The sequence below is a fragment of the Euphorbia lathyris genome, chromosome 5, assembly GCF_963576675.1.
Source record: "Euphorbia lathyris chromosome 5, ddEupLath1.1, whole genome shotgun sequence".
Classification (NCBI taxonomy): domain Eukaryota; kingdom Viridiplantae; phylum Streptophyta; class Magnoliopsida; order Malpighiales; family Euphorbiaceae; genus Euphorbia; species Euphorbia lathyris.
In genome coordinates this window covers 78,111,513-78,130,957 of record NC_088914.1, presented here as the reverse complement: position 1 = coordinate 78,130,957, position 19,445 = coordinate 78,111,513, and the positions used below count along the sequence as shown (strand labels likewise).

Here is a 19,445-nt window from a genome sequence, read left to right as displayed (position 1 = left end):
AGCTTAAAAAGTTAGGGAAAATTTGATGTAAGACTTTAACTAAAAACATTTTTAATTCTCAAACCATTTATTCTCTTCCATTTTTATCAATTCTTCACAAATTTCATTAATTATTTTCCCTGTTGATTAGATTTTCTACTTTTTCAAGTTGGAGTCTTCTATTTGAAGAGGGAGAAAGAAGACTGTCTTCCTTTTTCTTTCTTGTACAGTTCTATTGTTTTGTTTTTCTTATTTGGTTAATAAATTATAGTTGGATTGCATATATTTCACCAAATCTCTTATTCCGCTTGAATTGCATCAGTTATTTATTATCTTTTCATTTGTAACATTTTCTGTTTTAGCAAAAGCAGAAATGGTATCCTATATGTAGATCACTGCATCTACGTGATTGCAAAGGAAATGACTCATATCTGAAGATTCAGAAGAGTTTAAAATTTGTAGATGGGCTTACATGTGTTTTTCTACAAATTTGAAGTTTGAGATCTATTGTTTGTTTTATCTGTACCTTTATGGTTTGTTTTGTTCTTTGTAATTCTTTTCTACCTTTATAAATTTTGTACTATGCTATGTCTATATTTATGTAAGATTTTATTCCTTACTTTGCTGGTGTACTGAGATGTTTTCTTATCATAAATTTTTTTATCACTTCTCTCTCTAGATAACACATTTCTATTTTAATCTTCTCCCACTTTGTATTGTTAGACTATTTTTCCAACTTATTTACTATGTATATCCATGTATAACCTTAATCCCAATCTAGGAAATCAATCAATACGATTTACTCTCTCCCTTAATTCACAATAAAATTACCTCAAAGTCGAAGACATAAAAGTTAACTAGACAAAGAAAAAGAGAAAAATATATATATATATATATATAATTAAATACAAACTAATAATATATTTGTAATAAGTGAAAAAAAAATCAAAGAAAAATAATACTAAATCAAAGAAAATTGTAATTATAGTGGAAAGGGCCAACTAATTAAAAGTTTGTGAAGCAAAAAGGGTCAATTACATGAATATCATAATTAATTACAAAATTACAACTAAGTTATATCACCAAACTTAATTCTTAATATGTCATTATTTTTTTATATATTATGATTTTATACCCTCAATTTAAAAATTCTAAATACCAATTCATAAATCCTAAACCATAGACAATAAATTCAAGACCTCTAATTTATAAACTCTAGTTTTCAAAATAGATTAAAAATTGTGATTTTATTAGTTTGACATAATTCAAAAGTATGATTTGACATAGTTGTAAATAGTTTTTGAAAGATGAATTTCTGTGTAATTTTCCCAAGAAAAAAGGTTAGATGTTTAGGTTCATCGTTTTTCATCCAAGAGACTTTAGTGTAACATTCTAATTCAATACTTCGTAAATATTATTCGCTTTGGCCCAAATCCAACTTAAGCTTTCGTCACTCTCTCTCTTTTCGATGTGGGATTCAGTTCATTCATGTCCCCCATCGCCATCCTTTAAGACCCTCTTTGCTCATGCCTTCTATTCCGGCGCCACTCACTCTAGACTGGATCGTTATAGGACCACTAGCTTCTGCCTGGTTCGTCATTGAACCACATATCGTACGTGGAGAGTCAGATTTGATACCAATTGTAACATCATAGCCCAATACCATGTAGATATTGTCCACTTTGGCCCAAATCCAACACCTTGGATCACACGGCTTTAATACGCGTTTGCATGTATTGGATTTCCACTTTACTAATAAGATCCAGTTACTCTGTCTCTCCCTTTTCAATATGGATTCAGTTTATTCCTGTCCTTATCGTCATTCTTTAGGGTTGCTCCTTGCTCAGACCTTCTATCCTGGCACCATCCACTCCGGACCAGGTTAGACCATTTCTTGATTTATGCATGTCATCCTTACGCAGGGGCCATGCTAATTTTCTCTATATCGTTCCAATTTTATCGCATGTCTGACTGTGGCTTATTCGTATGCAGACACATTTTAAAACCATAGGACTCAAGATATTGGATTTGAAACAAAACGGACAATATATACATGGCATTGGATCAAGATGTTAGATTTGAGGTTGGGAACCTAGGGCTATGTTGGCAATTCAGGTGTTCAAAAATTTCCTATCACTCATTTCTGACACTTTCCGTTGTGCTCTGCACTTCCCGACTTCCTTCGGTGATTTTTGCGTATCCCTTTGAATAAAATGTCATGGATTAATATCATCTTTATAATCTTTGATACTCATATGTTGCTTAGCTCCGCGTTAACTCGATTTCTTCTAATTATCCATTTTATAAATTTTGTAATTAATTGTAAACTTGTTTTATAAGTAAAGGGAAGAAAATTTTGGGCTTGTTATCTTGTTATAAATGATAAATTTAAAAAAAAGAAAAAGCTAAGTTGATTTTACATGACAGCCGAAAGTAATTCATGAAATGACTAACTAGAATGAAGCTGATGGAACTTACGCCCAAATTTCACCTAACAAACACTTGTTTTTAGCATTTTATTGCAACTTTTATCACAACTTGCTTCAGATAACATTTGAGGACGAAAAAGGAAAAAGATTTGGTCCCTAATTAGCAGTTATCACAATTTTGTTATTTTATCATTTGTATATTTTATTTTTTTTAGTAAGACTGGAAGTACATATATATCACGTGTGTTTTAATAAGGCCTGCTAAATTATATATATACAGGCTGCTAATGGTCAAATTTAAAAAAATAAAAATGAAAATAGTAATATTTTGAAAGTGAACCAATACTGAAGTTGGTTTTTTTTTTTTTTCCAATAACACTTTCCAATGCAATTGTTTTTTATTATTTAAAGATTTTATGGTCTTTTACTAATTCAAGTGATTATAAACTAATAATCTGAATACAAATACGGATTTAAGATTACTCCTTGTAAAGTAGAATCTGTTGGAAAGATAGACAATAGAAGAATCAAACCAATCACGATCTTGTATCACCGGTCACAAATCACACACATAGATATTAATCACGAGGTGAAAATGAAGAATCCACGAACTAAAGCGGAGGTCAAAGACAGAGAGGGATAGTAGTAGGGAGAGAGGGAGGCTCGGGAGAGAATCTTAATTCTTATTCTCTTGTATTGTTAGGGTTAGTCGGCTTGAGCCTTTAATTAGACTATAAAACCCTAACACTAATCCTCCAGTTAGATGGGATTGATTCAATTTTATTTCGAGCAGATTAATTTTTTGATCCATAACCCAAATAATTGTAACATCTTCCACTATCACGTAATGGAACATATTACAATCTTCATTTCAATCTCATCCATAGTAAAAAGTGTGGGCGATCGACATTCTATCGAGAGAACATTTAACTGCTCGATGTGCATGTATCAAACTTGGGACTATACACCCATGGAGATATATAGTCTTTAGGTTTGAACATGGACCATCTCTGGTGCATGCTTTATCCTAGATTCCACATCACATCTACTCTAATAACATTGATCTCTACAGTTTCTCTATTTTTACAAATATGTAGGTATGCATAAGCGTCAGGACAATGAAATACATAAAATTTTAAGATGTGAACTTTATGGATATCTTTTGCATTCCTCCACCATAAGTCTTAAAAAGCCAATAAGAAAATATACCCTTCCGTCGAGAATCAAGATCTGGAGGACTCTCCTCAGACTAAGAAACAAAAAATAGTTCAAATTATTGAGCCTTGTGTTGTTATATATGGCACTCTTGATGTCCAGGCCATAACAATTGTAATTAACCCCGCGGAATTGAAGTTCAATGGGAAGAGGCTTATGGAGGTGCGAGCCTGCAGCAGTCAATAGTACATCACAATCTTTAACCACATTAGCTGAAGAATTACCAACTTTTGGCTACATATGTGATGGGAGCAATTCAAATATGAAGATTGAAGGCGTTGGAAGAGTCCACCCAAAGCTCAATGATGTTGTCTTGCTAATGTGAAGTCCATACCTAGTGCTAAAGCAAACATAATTTTGTTGGGTGAATTGGCTTCTCGTGGGTGTAGATATGTTGGTACCGGCAACTTCTGTAAGGTGTTCAATTGTGATAGCTTGAAATTGCAAGGTATGAAGAAAGGAAAAAAATCTATATTATCTAGATGGATGTTCCCTTAGTAGAATGAAGAAAAAAAGGACTACAAAAGAGAGTTCTGTTTTCTAAAGCTGTCGGGATATGTGGGGAGTTGGATTAAGGGAGGATATTTTGGGATAGCTTCCAAATTCCCACATTGGAAAAAAGTGGGATTCTTAAGGGGGTGTTCTCTTATAAAATAGGCTTTAGGATTTTAATTGAATTGGTAGCATTTTCAAGGCTAATTAACTAGTGACGGTTTAACTTGGACTTTGAGTTTTGAGTGTTAGAGGGTTTGTACAGTTTTTTTCCGTTAAAAAATTGTAAGCGTTTATAGTGGAGATTTAAGTCGCCTAAGGGTATTGTGGTTTGTACTCTTAATGAATAGGTTTTCCACGCTAAAATTCTTATGTGTCTTTTTATCTTTTATCTATTATTTATTTGTGAGTATTGTTGTTTGTTTGGCCCTAACAACTACTACCCACAATTCATGAGGTAATGAAGGGTATGTCTTCCCTTGCGCTTATGAAAGAAAGTACTTGCCAAAGCCCATGAGGTAAACGTCTTTACATATTTCTTTATTTTCCCCTTTCCCTAATCTCATCTTCCTTGCCCCTTTCAGATTATACCTTTTACCACTGTCGCGGAATCTCTCATTGTTAAGTTGGAAACTGTCATGAATAATGTTCCTACAAGAAAAAAAAAACTTCTACGATTGACAAAATCCCCATTAAAAATCTAAATGCACTCATTAAATAGTTTTTATTGAGAGAAATGCCCCTCGTGGATTTCCTTATTAAATATTCTCTTGCTAAAAACATTAATTACATATAGAAAAGTGATCTCTTCATTATAAGTAATTTTACCCTCATTACTGTGTTATAATGATAACGAAAACCCCCTCATTAAAATGTTTATAATATTGAAATTTCTCTCATTAAAGTGTTTGTAATAAATAAAAATATCATCTTTAAAGTATTTATAATTATTAAGGATTTTAATCCCATGAGTACATAATTCTCTCATTGCTGCGACAAGTTATGGTTAAGCAAAATTTCGTTACATGCAAACAACCCGTAAGCTTCACGCTAATTACAACGTATTTTCAATCAAGATAAATTTTGTATGGTTGACACTTTTTTTAAAGCATAAAATTCCTCTTCTCCAACTTAAAAGATAAGGAAGAATTTCACCTCCTTTTTTTCTTCCAAAAACAAAAAGCCAGGAAAGATGTTTTCTAATTAAGAAGGAGAGAGAAGGAGAATGTATGTACTTTTGCAATTTGCAATATTGAAATTACAGAGCCAATTCTACTTTTGATTATTTGAACCAGACTTGGAAAATGGGAAACTTTGCTCCAAGGAAATTCTTTACCTCTATAAATAACAATCAAAACATATGTTGAATCTTCTTCTCTTCTCTTTCCCCCTCTTTCCTCATAACCCCCTCATTTATCAAATAGACAATTTTTCTTATTTTGTGAATCTACTTTGAAGAGTTTCTCTCTTCCTCCTCTCGCTTGTTGGATTTATTGTGTTTTTTTAATATTGTTATTTTTTTTTTCTGTTTGTGTTCACATACTTCATCTGATCTCTTTATTCGTTTGAATTGTATCGGTTCTCTATTATTCTTTCGTTTATACCTTTTTTGAATTTAGCACGAGCGGAAACGACTTATCTTGTTCGTGGATTAATGGATCTACGTGGTTGCAACAAAAGAATGGATTTACATCCGAATGTTCAGACTGGCTTAAATGATGATGAGTGGATTGCAATATTTTTTCTTGTTCTTTTATGTTTTTGATACCTTTTATGGTTATTTCTGCTCTTTGTAGTCGTTTTAGTGCCTTTATGGACCTTGTAACGTTTTTATTCCTTATGTTTGTTTGTTGTACTTGTTGTTTGTTCATCTATCGAAGATATAACTATTTCCATAAAAAAAAAAAAAAAAACATATGTTGAATTGAAATTCATATGTTAAACGCATGTAAAGTCAAGGGAGATTATTTGAATTGAAATTCATACTTTTGAAGCAAAAATTGTGAGAGACAACAAAACAAGGTAAAATAATTTCTGATTTTGTACATTATCACATCTGGTGATGATGTGTTAAAATCTTACTTAATTATACCTTATTCTTTCAGTGGTAGTTTCTTTTTTTATACTTCAAAATCGCAAGGTATTTGAGGAAATGGGGCACTCTTCAACTTAAAGCTATGTGGTCGCATCGATCATCTATAATCAGATTATATTCCATTATTGTTGAGATTTAAAAAAAAAAAAAAAAAAACTGTTTGCAGTATTTACGTTTAAATCTTGTTTTAGGGGAAAAAACGAGAATACTTCCCTTTGCTAAGATACTTGGATTAATTATTAAAAATTCTATAAAATTTTAAGGAATAATAATAATAATAATAATAATAATAATAATAACTTTGTGATTTTATCCATTTGCAAGTAATATAATTTATTTATTTTTGGAAAGAGGACATGTGATATATATTCATATTGATGTGTAAAAGTTATATTGTTTTAAGAGATTTAACTATTTATAATTTAAATTTTTTTTTAAGAGGACAAGTAATAATAATTTCGAGACTCATTATACACATTTTAGATGAATATTTTCTAATTAAAACTTTCTGTGCGTATGTTAAGATTTAAATTTGAAGTATAGCTTTAAGAGACTTGGGACCCCTTAACCCCTCAAGTCAATATTAATTGATAAGAAACCATTTAATTTAAAAGCAAATAAACAGGTAAAGTTCATATATAAGTTTTTATTATTATCTCTGACACACTTATACACATGAATATTTTATGAGCTTAAAGCATATACATGCAATGCATGAACATCTTATTATGTATTGTAAATCTATTATCAAATGGAGTTATTAAAATCCGAACCCTTAACCACTTTATCTAAAATGCACTGATACTATATTAAGAAATTATTTAACCTCAAAGCTTCAATTGAGAGATATAAAGCTCAAAAATACCTTTTATTATTATATAATATCTCATAATAATTATCCATGCATCCAGATGGGGCTGTAAATGAGATAAGTCGCTTATGAACGTCTTGGCATTCAGCTCGATAACAGCTCTTCTTCGTCTCAATTTATAAATGAGTGAGCTTGAACATAGTGCAATTCGGATCAAAAGTTCGCGAACAGGCTCAATTATAGTTTCATGAACAAATTAATGAGCAAGTGGGGTTTGATTATTTTCTAATAATAGTATTTCTATAAACGATGAAATGTAAAATTAAGTAGTTTTGTGTGAAACTTTAGCTTTTTAGTTTATGAAAACTATGTAGTTTTCTGTTGAAAATTTTCAAATAAACATAATCAATGAGCTGTTAGTGAGCAAAGTTCATAAACAGAATTAATGAGATGCTCTTGAGAAAAACTCATGAACAAATAAACCAACAGCTCGATATAGCAGCTAATGAGCCAAATATGGAGTTCGAATTCTTCAATTTTCTAACAAGACAAGTATGATCAGAACAAAGCTTGACTCGGCTTGATACAGCCCAACATACAGCTATATAATTTTCTTCTTTTTTAGAGATCCAGCTAAGGAAATCTCCCCCTATATGAAATGTTCAGAGAGTTTTAAAACTAGATACTACGTACTTCAACAAATCCTAGAGCTATCAAAACATAAAAATAAAGTTGTGTTTAAAACTTGCAAGCATAAAATTTAATTAATAAACTTAAGAGAAGATGATGATTAATTAGTGTGTAGTTATCTTAAGTTTGAATTAAAATAAGCTTGAAAATATTAGTGATTGGTTTGGATAAACCATGCAGCTAAGTTAGTTGAAAGGGGTATTACTAATTTAAGTAAGAGAATAGTGATATCACAGAAGCAGCAGTTCAATGTATATAAATATATAACTTTAATAAGTATGGAAATAGACATATTCCAACTAGAGAAGCAGAATCATTCCCAAACACCACATGAGAAAAGAAAAGAGAATCAATGATATGTCCATCATACACAATGCCTCTTCTAAATTTAGCTAAAAGTATTGCAACCAAGTTATCTTTACTTGAAATGTGTATTGTTATCTTTAGGGTAAATAATTATGGAAATATCAATCACTAAGCCATTCATATTATTTAATTTGACGTATTTGAAGGGATTATCCTAACAAATAATCATAATACAAATATGGGTTTAAGGTTTACCTCTATAAGAGCAGAATCCGTTGAGAAGAATAGCAGTGGAAAAATCGGAATTGGATCAACGACGATGTCGTAATCATCCATATAGATATTAATCACGAGGTGATCAACGAAGGATCCACAAACTAAAGTGGATGTCTGAGATTGAGAGAGGAAGGCTCGGATAAGGAGGAGGCACATGAGTGAATCTTAATTCTCTTTTATGATTAGGGTTAGATGGCTATCTATTTATAGCCTTCAGTTAGGCCATAAAACCCTAACCCTAATCCTCCACTTTTTTAGATGGGCTTGGCCCGATTCCATTTCGGGTGGATTAATTATTCGATCCATTACTCGAATAATTCTAACATCTCTCACTCGCACGTAATGGAACATATACCTATTCTCATCTCAATCTCATCCATGCTATTGTAAATAGTTTGTGTGACCGGCTTACTATCGAGAGCTCTTGTGCTATATACATATTGGAACATACTAGTATAGAAATGCTCACTTGTGTCGCACCTCTTGTGTCGCGCCTGAAGAGAAGGCGACACAACAGAGCAACTAGTGTCGCGCGTTCTTTAAACGCGACACAACTAAGTATTTTGTGTCATCACTTGTGTCACGCTTGAAGAGCGTGCGTCACAAATGAATTACTTCTTGTATCGCCTGTCTTTCAGTGCGATACAAGAGTAAGCTTGTGACGCGCTTTTACTAAAACGACACAATGAGTGTTTTATCTTTGTGACACGCTTTTATAACAGCGACACAAGTAGTGTGTTATATTTGTGTCGCTCATTTCTAAAGTGCGACACAACTAATACAAACTACTATTTGAATATAAATATTTTTTCTTCATATTTTTTTTCTTTTTTCTACATATTTCTTAAAAAACTAAAAAATTATAAAAATGATGAAAATTAAATATCCTATATATATATATATATATATTGATAACTTGTGGAAAAATCCTTGATCGGAGCACTTCCCTGTGAGGCGCCGTTGGGATCGGCCGGGGACACTCCGATGCCAAAGTCAGTAAGGAAGAACAAGAGAGCAAAGTGAATTGACAAAGGGTAAGTAAAAGTGTACCTTGATAGCCTAAGGATGTAGGCTATATATATCTAGGAAGTCGTAACCTTCAGCAACTAGAAGGTCTCCATTAATGCTCCATTAATGGCGGTTACTGGTTACCTTTAAGCTGGCGGTTACTGGTTACCTTTAACCTGACGGTTAGCTAATTGATAGCTCATTAATGGTCTTTATGACCGAGTCGGCGGTTAGCCGTTACTGTGATGAATCAGGTGAAAGAGGAGATTCGCCTCATAGGTTCGCCAGCGGATCTCACTGAGCTGAACCGTGGAGATCCGCCATCCGGTTCTTCTTGTGACGTTCTCAAGGTGAATATCCCTTTTGGTCCTTGGGATAATATTCTGTCAGTAAGATGAATATCCCTTTTCGTATTCTTTGATCCGTCAAGGCGTATGTACGCTCTCCTTGAGAGCTATGGTGGGTCTCCGCTACTCGCTCTCATCGGGCGTATCTCGTTATGGCGTATCTCGCCATGGTCCACGTGGCGTGGCATAATACTAGAGACTCCTTCCTTTTCTCATTATTTGCATATTCTCCCCTGCATTAATTATCATTAATTCCACATTAATCATGTATAAATATCTCTTTTGGAAGGAATAATGGTTTGCCATTATTTCTATTAATTTTCCCTTATTCCTTATTCAAGAATAATTTGGGTTGTTATCATATATATATATATATATATATATAAACTTAAAAATTTATCCCATATAAATTAATTAAAAATAAAATGAACTGAAAAATATATACTTAAAGTGTAAAAATGGAGGATCGAACGTAATTAAAAATAAAATGAACTAAAATGTAAATATGAAGGTTCGAACCTCATTATTTGCATATTCTCCCCTGCATTAATTATCATTAATTCCATATTAATCATGTATAAATATCTCTTTTGGAAGGAATAATGGTTTGCCATTATTTCTATTAATTTTCCCTTATTCCTTATTCAAGAATAATTTGGGTTGTTATCATATATATATATATATATATATATATATATATATATATATATAAACTTAAAAATTTATCCCATATAAATTAATTAAAAATAAAATGAACTGAAAAATATATACTTAAAGTGTAAAAATGGAGGATCGAACGAACTAAAATGTAAATATGAAGATTCGAACCTCTAACCTGTAGAAACATTAGTTAATATCTTAACCATCTAAGCTATTGTATTTCTTGTCAACCACTCACTGATTATAAACTTATCCCAATAAATTAATTAAAAATAAAATGAACTAAAATGTAAATACAGAGGTTCGAACCTCTAACCTATAAAACTATTATCTAATGTCTTAACCATCTGAACCATTGTATTTCTTGTCAAGCATTTACTAATTATAAAAAATATAAAACGTTTAAATATAAGAATTTTACCTAATTAATAAAACCAGAACTCTTTTATCGTATGCTTTCTCTGCTTCCTTATCTCTAGGTTTTATTTTCTCCATAGCCGTCAACTCCATAGCCGCCAACCTCCACCTTGCACACTGCCATCTCCACCTTGCACCGCCACCTCGCACACCGCCGGTCATTCCGCTTCTCAAGGCGTCGGAAACAAGGAGTGGCTTCCTCCACCGTCGTTCCTCCACCGTTCATCCCTTCCGAGCGCTCTCGTTCCTCTACCGTCTCGCACAGCGTCGTTCTATCTCGTCGTTCCTTCTTGCATAGTGTCGTTCCGTCTCATCATTCTATTCCGTCTCGCACATGCGATGTAAGTAAATTTCTGGATTAAATTTCTATTATTCATGTTGTGATGAATTAATTTCTGGGTTAAATTTCTGTTCGTGGTGGTTATTTGGGATTTTTTTGCCGCAGTGCTTGGTTGGTCTAGTTAGGATAGTAGTATATTGTTAGTCTCTTCCATGTTTATTAGTCTCTTCCATCTTTGTAAGGTCAGATGATTATACAATCTGTTTGTTAGCCTCTTCCATTTTGAATATCAATATACAATCTGTTTGTTAGTCTCTTATGTCTGACATCATTCCTCTGCCATATTTTATGTATCATGAGTTTTAAATCCTAATTTTAGGAGGCAGTTAGACAAAGGTACTGGCATCCTCCAAGGCATACTTCAACGTCTATATTAGCCTTGACTATTTTGAAATTTATGTTGCATCATCTTCTCGTGTACTTTGCATAGTTCCAACTTAATATTTACTCCCTCTTATCAGGTGATCTCCTCTGTATATGCTTGGTTAAGCTTATCTATTACTAAGGTAAAAAGATAAGGACGCAAAGCAGATTGTTAACTAAACAATTATAGGAATTTCTTGATTCCCCTGTCAAGGTTCTTCACAGCCATAACCACTTCATTACACATGTCTTTAGTTGCATGAATATTCTTGGCATGAATCTTCTACTTCATTACACATTTTCACCAAACTTCTTTTGAGGAATATAGCTTCCATAGTCAACTTCTATTCATAAAGCCAAATTAATTCTCACACTTTAGAACAACCTTAGTTCGGTGACCACCTGATACAAGTTCATAGTATGACTCATGAGCTTGATACATCTATAATTATTATACTCTGTTACTGAGGACAAACCATACAAACTCTTACATTTCCTGCACCCTTCCATACTTCTATGGGAATCTCATATGGTTCATTAACTATATTTTTTTTGTTTTACTGATGATCATCCCCAGGTTTATTTCTCGACTTACCCATTTCAGAATTCTAGTTTTCTGTGGCAGTTTTCAGAAGAAACAACACAAGTACATCAAAGAATTCTCGGTCTTCTCACCATTATTTTATAGTCCTTTCGTTTTTGTTGTTCTTCTAAAATTTGAAATTGAATTTGTTTCCCTCAAACTCGAATCTAGTGAAAATGTACTAAATTTTATTCGGGAAATGTAGTTTCTTTTCCAGTAATTCTAATTCACTTGAGCTTTCAGCACTTATTGCTTTTTCCATTAACGAACTTGAATGCATGTGAGTTGGACAAACTAGTGAATAAATTCGAAGCTTCATTTTTGTTCAACCTTATTAGTTCCTTGATTATCATAACTCAGTACTGCTATAGTTTGAGCATACTTTATGTTTTGTTGTGCCCTCTACTATGTAACATGCATAAATCAAAATAGTTTCGTCTATTTGGCCAGAAGTACTAAATGGATTTGTTTTCTTATTAACCCTGCAGCCTGTAAACATGGATGTCAAGCAAGATGGTATCAAGCAACCCCCTATGGAGCAGGTACCACATTAGATCACATTTTTAATCCATAGTAAGTGACCCCGAAACATTTGTGTGGATGTAAAATTAATGGACTGTGCTTCTTATTTGCAGGAGTTACCCCATGAGTTGGATGCGGAAGTAAAGTTTCTTAGAGGAGAGGGTGCTAATTTGGAGGTGCGGGATTGGTGATTGAGATTTCTAGTGGCAGAGTTATTTATTTATTATTTTCCCTCTCATTCTGATTTCTCAATTATTTGCAGGTATTAAAAGAAAAAAATTTAAAGGGACAACTTTCTGATAGAGAAGGATTATATCGAACATCTGCACAAGCTGCTGCCAAGGCTGAGAAGGTGAATTACTTGCTACTTTATATCTTATAGTTTGTTCTAATTTTGTATCTTCTCTTTTCATCTCTGGTTTTGGAAGGTATAAAGGGTGAGTGTTGTAAAGTGATTCTCAATTTGTTTCATTAACGTTAGTTAATATATCAAAATAGTTTATTTATTGAAGGATGGTTAGTTTTTCTGTTCTTAGATCCTGGCATGTTATTGTACTGTAACTGCTAGATTTTTTCTCTCCACACTGTTGATCCTTCCCATAAAATAAAAAGTAGAATTCTTTTTTCTTTCCTTTTCTAATATGTGATATTTCTAATCAGTGGCTTCCGCCAATTCCTAGAGGCTATCTCGAGCCTGAAGGTGTTGAAAGGACATGGAGGATTCAACAAGAATCAATTGCTCCGGAAGTTGATATCTTAAGCTCAAAGAATCAACATGATGTAATCTTACCAGGTTGTCTGTTATCTTATTAGTGTTCATTTACTTTTCTCTACTATGTATTAACGGTCCATTTAATTGAAAACAAAATAGCACACATATAGGTTTAACGTTTAAAAAAGGTACCAATTTAGATCTCGATAACGGAACGAGACACGATGTTGATATTACTCTGTTAAGTTTTGTCAATTATACATGGAGGGAAAGTCAAAACTTAACGGAGTAATAGGAATGACGTGTCCAATCCGTTCTTGAGGCCTAGATTGATACTTTTTTAAACGTTAAACCTATATTGGTACTATTTTGTACATGGGTCTAAATTTATTTCTACAAAAACCATAGGCCTATTTTGGTACCTTATCCCTTATGAGTGTGTAATTACTGTTAAATAATTTTCAATGAATATAAAAGAGACTAATAAAGTAAAAATGCTAGCTAGCCATGATTGTTAATACAATGTACGTGTAATTACTGGTGATATTTATGCTTGATTATAGTTCAATATTAGAGCTCCATTCAATCCAAAAAAATATATATATATTTTTTAAAATATCAATATTTTGCGTCGCGCGTGAGGAAGGAGCGATATAAAGTGTACCAGATTAATCAGGGAGCTTGTATCGCGCACCCTTAGAGCGCGTCACAAGAATATCATATGTTGTGTCGCGCACTTTAGAAGCGCGTCACAAGAGTTATCGCTTTATTGTATCGCGCGCTTGACAAGTGCGACACAACAGATGAGTAGCTTGTGTCGCTCTCAAGAGCGATGCAAAGTTCTTGTGTCGCACCCCTGTTGTGTCGCACAAAAGTGCGACACAACAACATGAAAAAGTGCGACACAAGTAAGCATTTCTGTACTATATAGGTGCTCGATGTGCATGTATCAAACTTGGAACTATACCCGTTAGAGATATATAGTCTTTATATTTGAATATGGATCGTTCCTGGTATATGCTTTATCTTAGATTCCACATCACATCCACTACAAGAAAACAGCTGATCAGCAGCGGAAAAATCCATCGTAGATAAGCCATATTCCGTAGCAAATATGTATCAGCAGCGCATCCGAATCCGCTGGAAATACCCCCGCTGCAACAGCATAGCGACCACAGTATTCGTGTCCGTAGCAAATTTTTTCGACCATGTGTCGGTCACAAAAATCTGCTGCTGATTTTTCCACAGCTACAAACAATTTCCGACCAGTTTTGGCTGCTATTTATTTCTACAGCGATGGAATATTCAGTCGCAATTCCGATGCTGATTATAGCAGATCATTTTTCATACCTGATTTAGCTGCTGTTTTTTTGACAACATAAATTCACTGATATTTTTGTATACTAGACAGATAATTGTAACATTTATGAAAGATATTAAATGAAAATACATATTTAGTAAATAGTCTTCAATAATTACCATAAAATCAAAATATCCATAAATCTAAGTCAATCCAAAATACTGTAGACAAATTAACTATATATATTTGTCCGACCTAAGATAAACTAGATATATCCTAACCACAGGATCTAGATAAAGCCAAGCCAAACGTCCTAAGTCAAATCATTCTCATTGAGATCATCGTCATCTATAGACTCATCCTGGTTAGACGAATGTTCTTTGCAATGCCCACGTAGCTCGGCTAGCTCTAACTGAAAGCGTCCTATAACTAACTGCAAAGATCCTAGCTGATCTCTCATCTGCCCCTCTAAATCAGCTTGCCTCTTTAAAACCTGCTCAATCATTTCAGGAGTTACACCAAGTCGAAGTTGACGTGAATCAGAATCCTCCTATTGCATTCCCTCCCCACTTCGTTGTTGACTCTCTTGAAGAGCTTGCACTATTTGATTCAACCTATCTACGGTATGCTTCTTATTACAGATTTCACTATACAAGAGAACATATTTACGGTACGCTTGTGATTACGGATTGCACTATACTTAGGTATTTATGGTACGCTTTTGATTAAAGAGTGGGACTGAAACCCATTAGATTTTAGGTTCACAGGGACAACTAATTACATATAATTTGTCAGGTCATTGTGAAGATCAATCCAAGTCCATTTTTATGATGTAAACATTGATATAAACCAGAAAATGTAAGTTGTGCTTTTAAAGATTCTTTGTGTATCAGAATTCTGAGAACTAGAAATCACATATGTGAGAGTGAAGTGGGGTTGCTTCAAAGGATACTAATGAGGCTTAGTTCTCTAAACTCTTGCTGAACTAAGAGATGTTTATGGCCATAACGAGCATAACCACGAGAATCAAAACCTAAGTTATTTTTAGTATTTATGTGAAGTATATCATCATTTATATAAACAGTAGAATAGTGCAAGGATATCACGTCTGCTAGTTAACCAGTAAAGTAAATATATTTTCACAATGGAAGGTTCTGTGGTTTTTACCTATCCATCCTATGTAGATATCGACTATAGAAAAAGGTATCACTGCATAGAATTTTTTCACTTCCAATTTTATTCATGTGAGGGATTGTTGGATAAATATGGAATTAAATCTTTTTAAATTTAGATTTATTAAAATTCTCAAATATTTGTATCCAATCCCCAAATATTATATCTAATCCAAATCTTGCATCTAATCCTAAAAGTTGTATCAATAGAATTTTTCCTTGTATATGGATTTTTTGGTTTTGTTTGTTTTTCCATAGAGAAAAAAAATGAATAGTGAAGTTTTAGTTTGAATTGTTTTTTCTTACTAACTTTTTTCCTTTGAATTTAATGAAAGGATACCGTATTGCAATTTTTGTTTTGTCCCTATGTTCTATCCACGTTCCTGTTATGGTGACAACCTTTGCACATGGTTAGAGTTTATAGCACGTAACTATTGTATCCTAAAAGACGATAACCAATTGTAGTAAAACTTGTTTTAAGGAGACTAATAATATCAGGCCTTAATTCCTTTTCCATCCAGTCAAATTTTTGTTAATGTAAAGGTACTATGTTATTTCGTTTATGTTATTGAAATTTCAGGTTAATATTATGTGTTGTAATTATTGTTATTCATGTTTTATTATCTTTTTGGATTAATATTTCTAACACCCTTCTTTAGAATCGGAATATAGCACTCTAAATCAAGGATTAGTTGGAACTTAATAGCAGGTGTGTTCGGTTTCAAAAAAAAAATAGCATGTGTGTTGATGTGACAATGTGTATTTAATAGGGTATAATAGAAACCTTCCGCTTCTAAATGGAACATATGTTAATTATAAATAGGGATAAGTACAAAAAAAATGCATGTGGTATACCGGATTTGCGAACTGGGACCTGTAGTTTTTTTTTTACAAACGGAGGTCTGTGATAAACGCCGTTAGCAAAGAATAGATTTTTTCACTCACTCCGTCATTTTTGCTTACGTGGCACTTTGACCCAAATATTGACCATGGGCAAAACAGGGATTAAATTAAATATTTTATATATAAACCCAAAAAACAAAAATCCCCAAAATCGCACCCCTTCTTCTTCTCCCCCTTTCCCTAATTCGATTACCCTCTCCCAAATTGCAAACCCTAATTCCTTAATTGGATACCCAACACTCCCGTTCTGGCACGAATTGTAACTCTCCGTCCACCGTATTGTAATCCCGAACGCGTTTCAGGTAGGATGAGTCGAACATCCTCAAATTCGTGGGTGCAGGGAAGTCAAGAAGAATGGTCAGGACCTGTGAGATGCAATTGCGGATTCATTTCACCACTACGAACAGCTAAGACGCCGGGGAACATGGGCAGGCGGTTTTTTGGTTGTGGGCGTTTTAAGGAGGTGAAGGGCTGTAATTTCTTTGAATGGATTGATGAATTGCCATGCAGGAGGGGAAAGATGGTGTTATTAGCATTGAAGGAGGAGAGAAAGATATACGAACAAGGTATTGCAATTGCTCAGAAAAGGATTGAAGAGTTGGAGGTGGAGTTGAGTTTGGCTAAAAAGATGGTGGCAGAAAAAGAAATCGTTGTGCAGAGTGAGAGGCAGGGAAGAAGATGGACATGGAACTGCTGTATAGGAAATGTAGTTTGCTTGGTTATTGTCATAATAGGGTTAGAGATGTATTGGTTGGATTTAGGGAACAATGATAGGAATTCTTTGGCACCTTGAATTGTTCTTGAATTGTTCTTGGATTTTTTGGTATGTATTTGGTATCCTGTGATACCAATTGGGCATGAAATGGGATTTTGTATGAAATGTTAATTTGTGTTATGAATTGGTATTGGAATTCTATGATATGAATTGCTTAAGTTTCATGTTGTTCTTGTTGACACAAAATGGGAATGTTTGCTTAATGTTTTGGTTAGAATTATGTAAAGGTATTGGGTAAACTGGAGTAGGTTATTTAGGTATGGATTAAGGCTGATATTGGCGACATTAGCAAGCACATTCATTATGTATTTGCAATGAAGCCTGTAATTGATAAAAAAATGGACACTTAATTGACACACAACTGTATTGTAGAGACCTGTAATTGAAAAGAAATGGACACTTAATTGTAAGCTCTTGAAACTGTAATTGACACATAATTGTAAGCTCTTGAAGCAGTAATTGACACATAATTGTAAGCATTGTATAGACCTGTAATTTACAAAAAAACATCGAAGATGCATTACAAAAGCAGTTAAGTCAACATCGTTCAATCGTCTTAACTAAACCTGTAATAACATACACAAAAAACAGGGTACTTCATACCCGCTAGACACAGAAATTTTACTACAAAGCATCCAAAAACAGGGTACTTTAGACCCGATAGCCACATAAACAGAGTATTGCTCTGGGTACTTCAGACCCACAAAAAAACATCTAACATGCTATAAGCATCCAAAAAAACATCTAATCCCAAGCTCATTTTTTCAGCCTCCGCAAGATATCTTCGAGTGTCGTCTTGCTTGCACTTGGAGGCTGTGAACTCACCATAGTTTGGCGCTGTGAACTCGTCATTGGTTGGGGCTGCGAACTTGAAACTGCAGGTATTCTTGCAGAGAGTGGAGTTGATGCTGGTTGTGGCTGTGATAATGGTGTTCTTACACGCCTACTTGGCAATGCAGATGATGAAGGCCGAGATGATGGTGCAGATGATGGTGCAGATGTACGAGCGTTCTTCTTTGGTCTTCCAGCCCGTCTAGGGGGTGAGGACTACAAAAAAACATGAAAACTAAATCATTATGCATAAAAAATTAGATAATGTAAACAAATGACCATTTCTCATTAGATATAACCTTACCTGGACATTCAATTCTTTGTTTTTGGCTCTCCTCATCCTCCTTTGCCAGCCAGTTTCGCCTGTAACAGACGCGGTACAACCTCTAACATTATGCCCTTCTTTCTTGCAATTACCACATACGACAATTCCTCCTGCTCTTGTTACCTTGTATGGATTTCTCGGTTCATCGGACCGCCTAGTTCTTTTCTTCTTAGGCCTTCCTGCAGGTTTTTTCACAACCCATGGGTGGATGTCTGGAAGATCTGTTTTCTCCCATTCCTCCTTGCTTGGTATTGGTGCCATTATATGACTGTATACACTTAAGTAAACAGCTTTGGAGAAGTACTCATGCACATATGCCTCAGGCATCTCCCTATTCCTGAAAATAGCGGATATTGCATGTTTGCAAGGGATACCACTTATATCCCACATCCTACAGCTACATGTCCTATCTTGCAAATTAACAACGCTTGTGTAATCCCCACAATCAACGGAATAAAGCTTTTGCCCAGCGGGAGTCGCGATACAACCTCTAGCACTCAATTTGAGCTTCTCCAGCTTCTCTTGATAGTAAGGACAAATATCACCCCTATATTTCTTCATACCTTCAGTATTCACATGAATTCTCTTCATCATTTTCTTCCTAATCCACTCAAAGCAACTAACCACAGGTTTATCCCTACTCTTCTTAATATAAGCATTGAAGCACTCACTCATATTGTTTTGCACAACATCGGATTTTGTTTCAACTGAGAAATAGCACCTAGCCCATGTCTTGGGATCTTTCTCCATCACCCATGTCCATGCTGCTCCATCAAATGCCTTAAGCTTGTCCATATAGTGTTCCCACAGCCTAACAGTCCCAGCTTTAGCAGCATCCCACAACAGCTTCTTGTACTCTAGTCCTTTGAATATGAGCTTCATGTTGTCATACAT

The 19,445-nt window shown here is 34.0% G+C and overlaps 1 long non-coding RNA gene and 1 pseudogene across 1 annotated transcript; one reads left to right on the top strand and one right to left on the bottom strand.

Moving 5' to 3' along the window:
• Positions 1 to 1,855: 1,855 nt before the first annotated feature.
• LOC136231408 (U6 spliceosomal RNA) lies at positions 1,856 to 1,973 on the bottom strand (annotated as a pseudogene).
• A 9,071-nt stretch (positions 1,974 to 11,044) lies between these two features.
• Positions 11,045 to 12,711, top strand: LOC136229346 (uncharacterized). Its single transcript, XR_010689071.1, has 3 exons — positions 11,045 to 11,066; positions 12,500 to 12,553; positions 12,647 to 12,711. It is a non-coding gene; the product is annotated as an uncharacterized lncRNA (long non-coding RNA).
• The last annotated feature ends 6,734 nt before the right edge of the window (positions 12,712 to 19,445 follow it).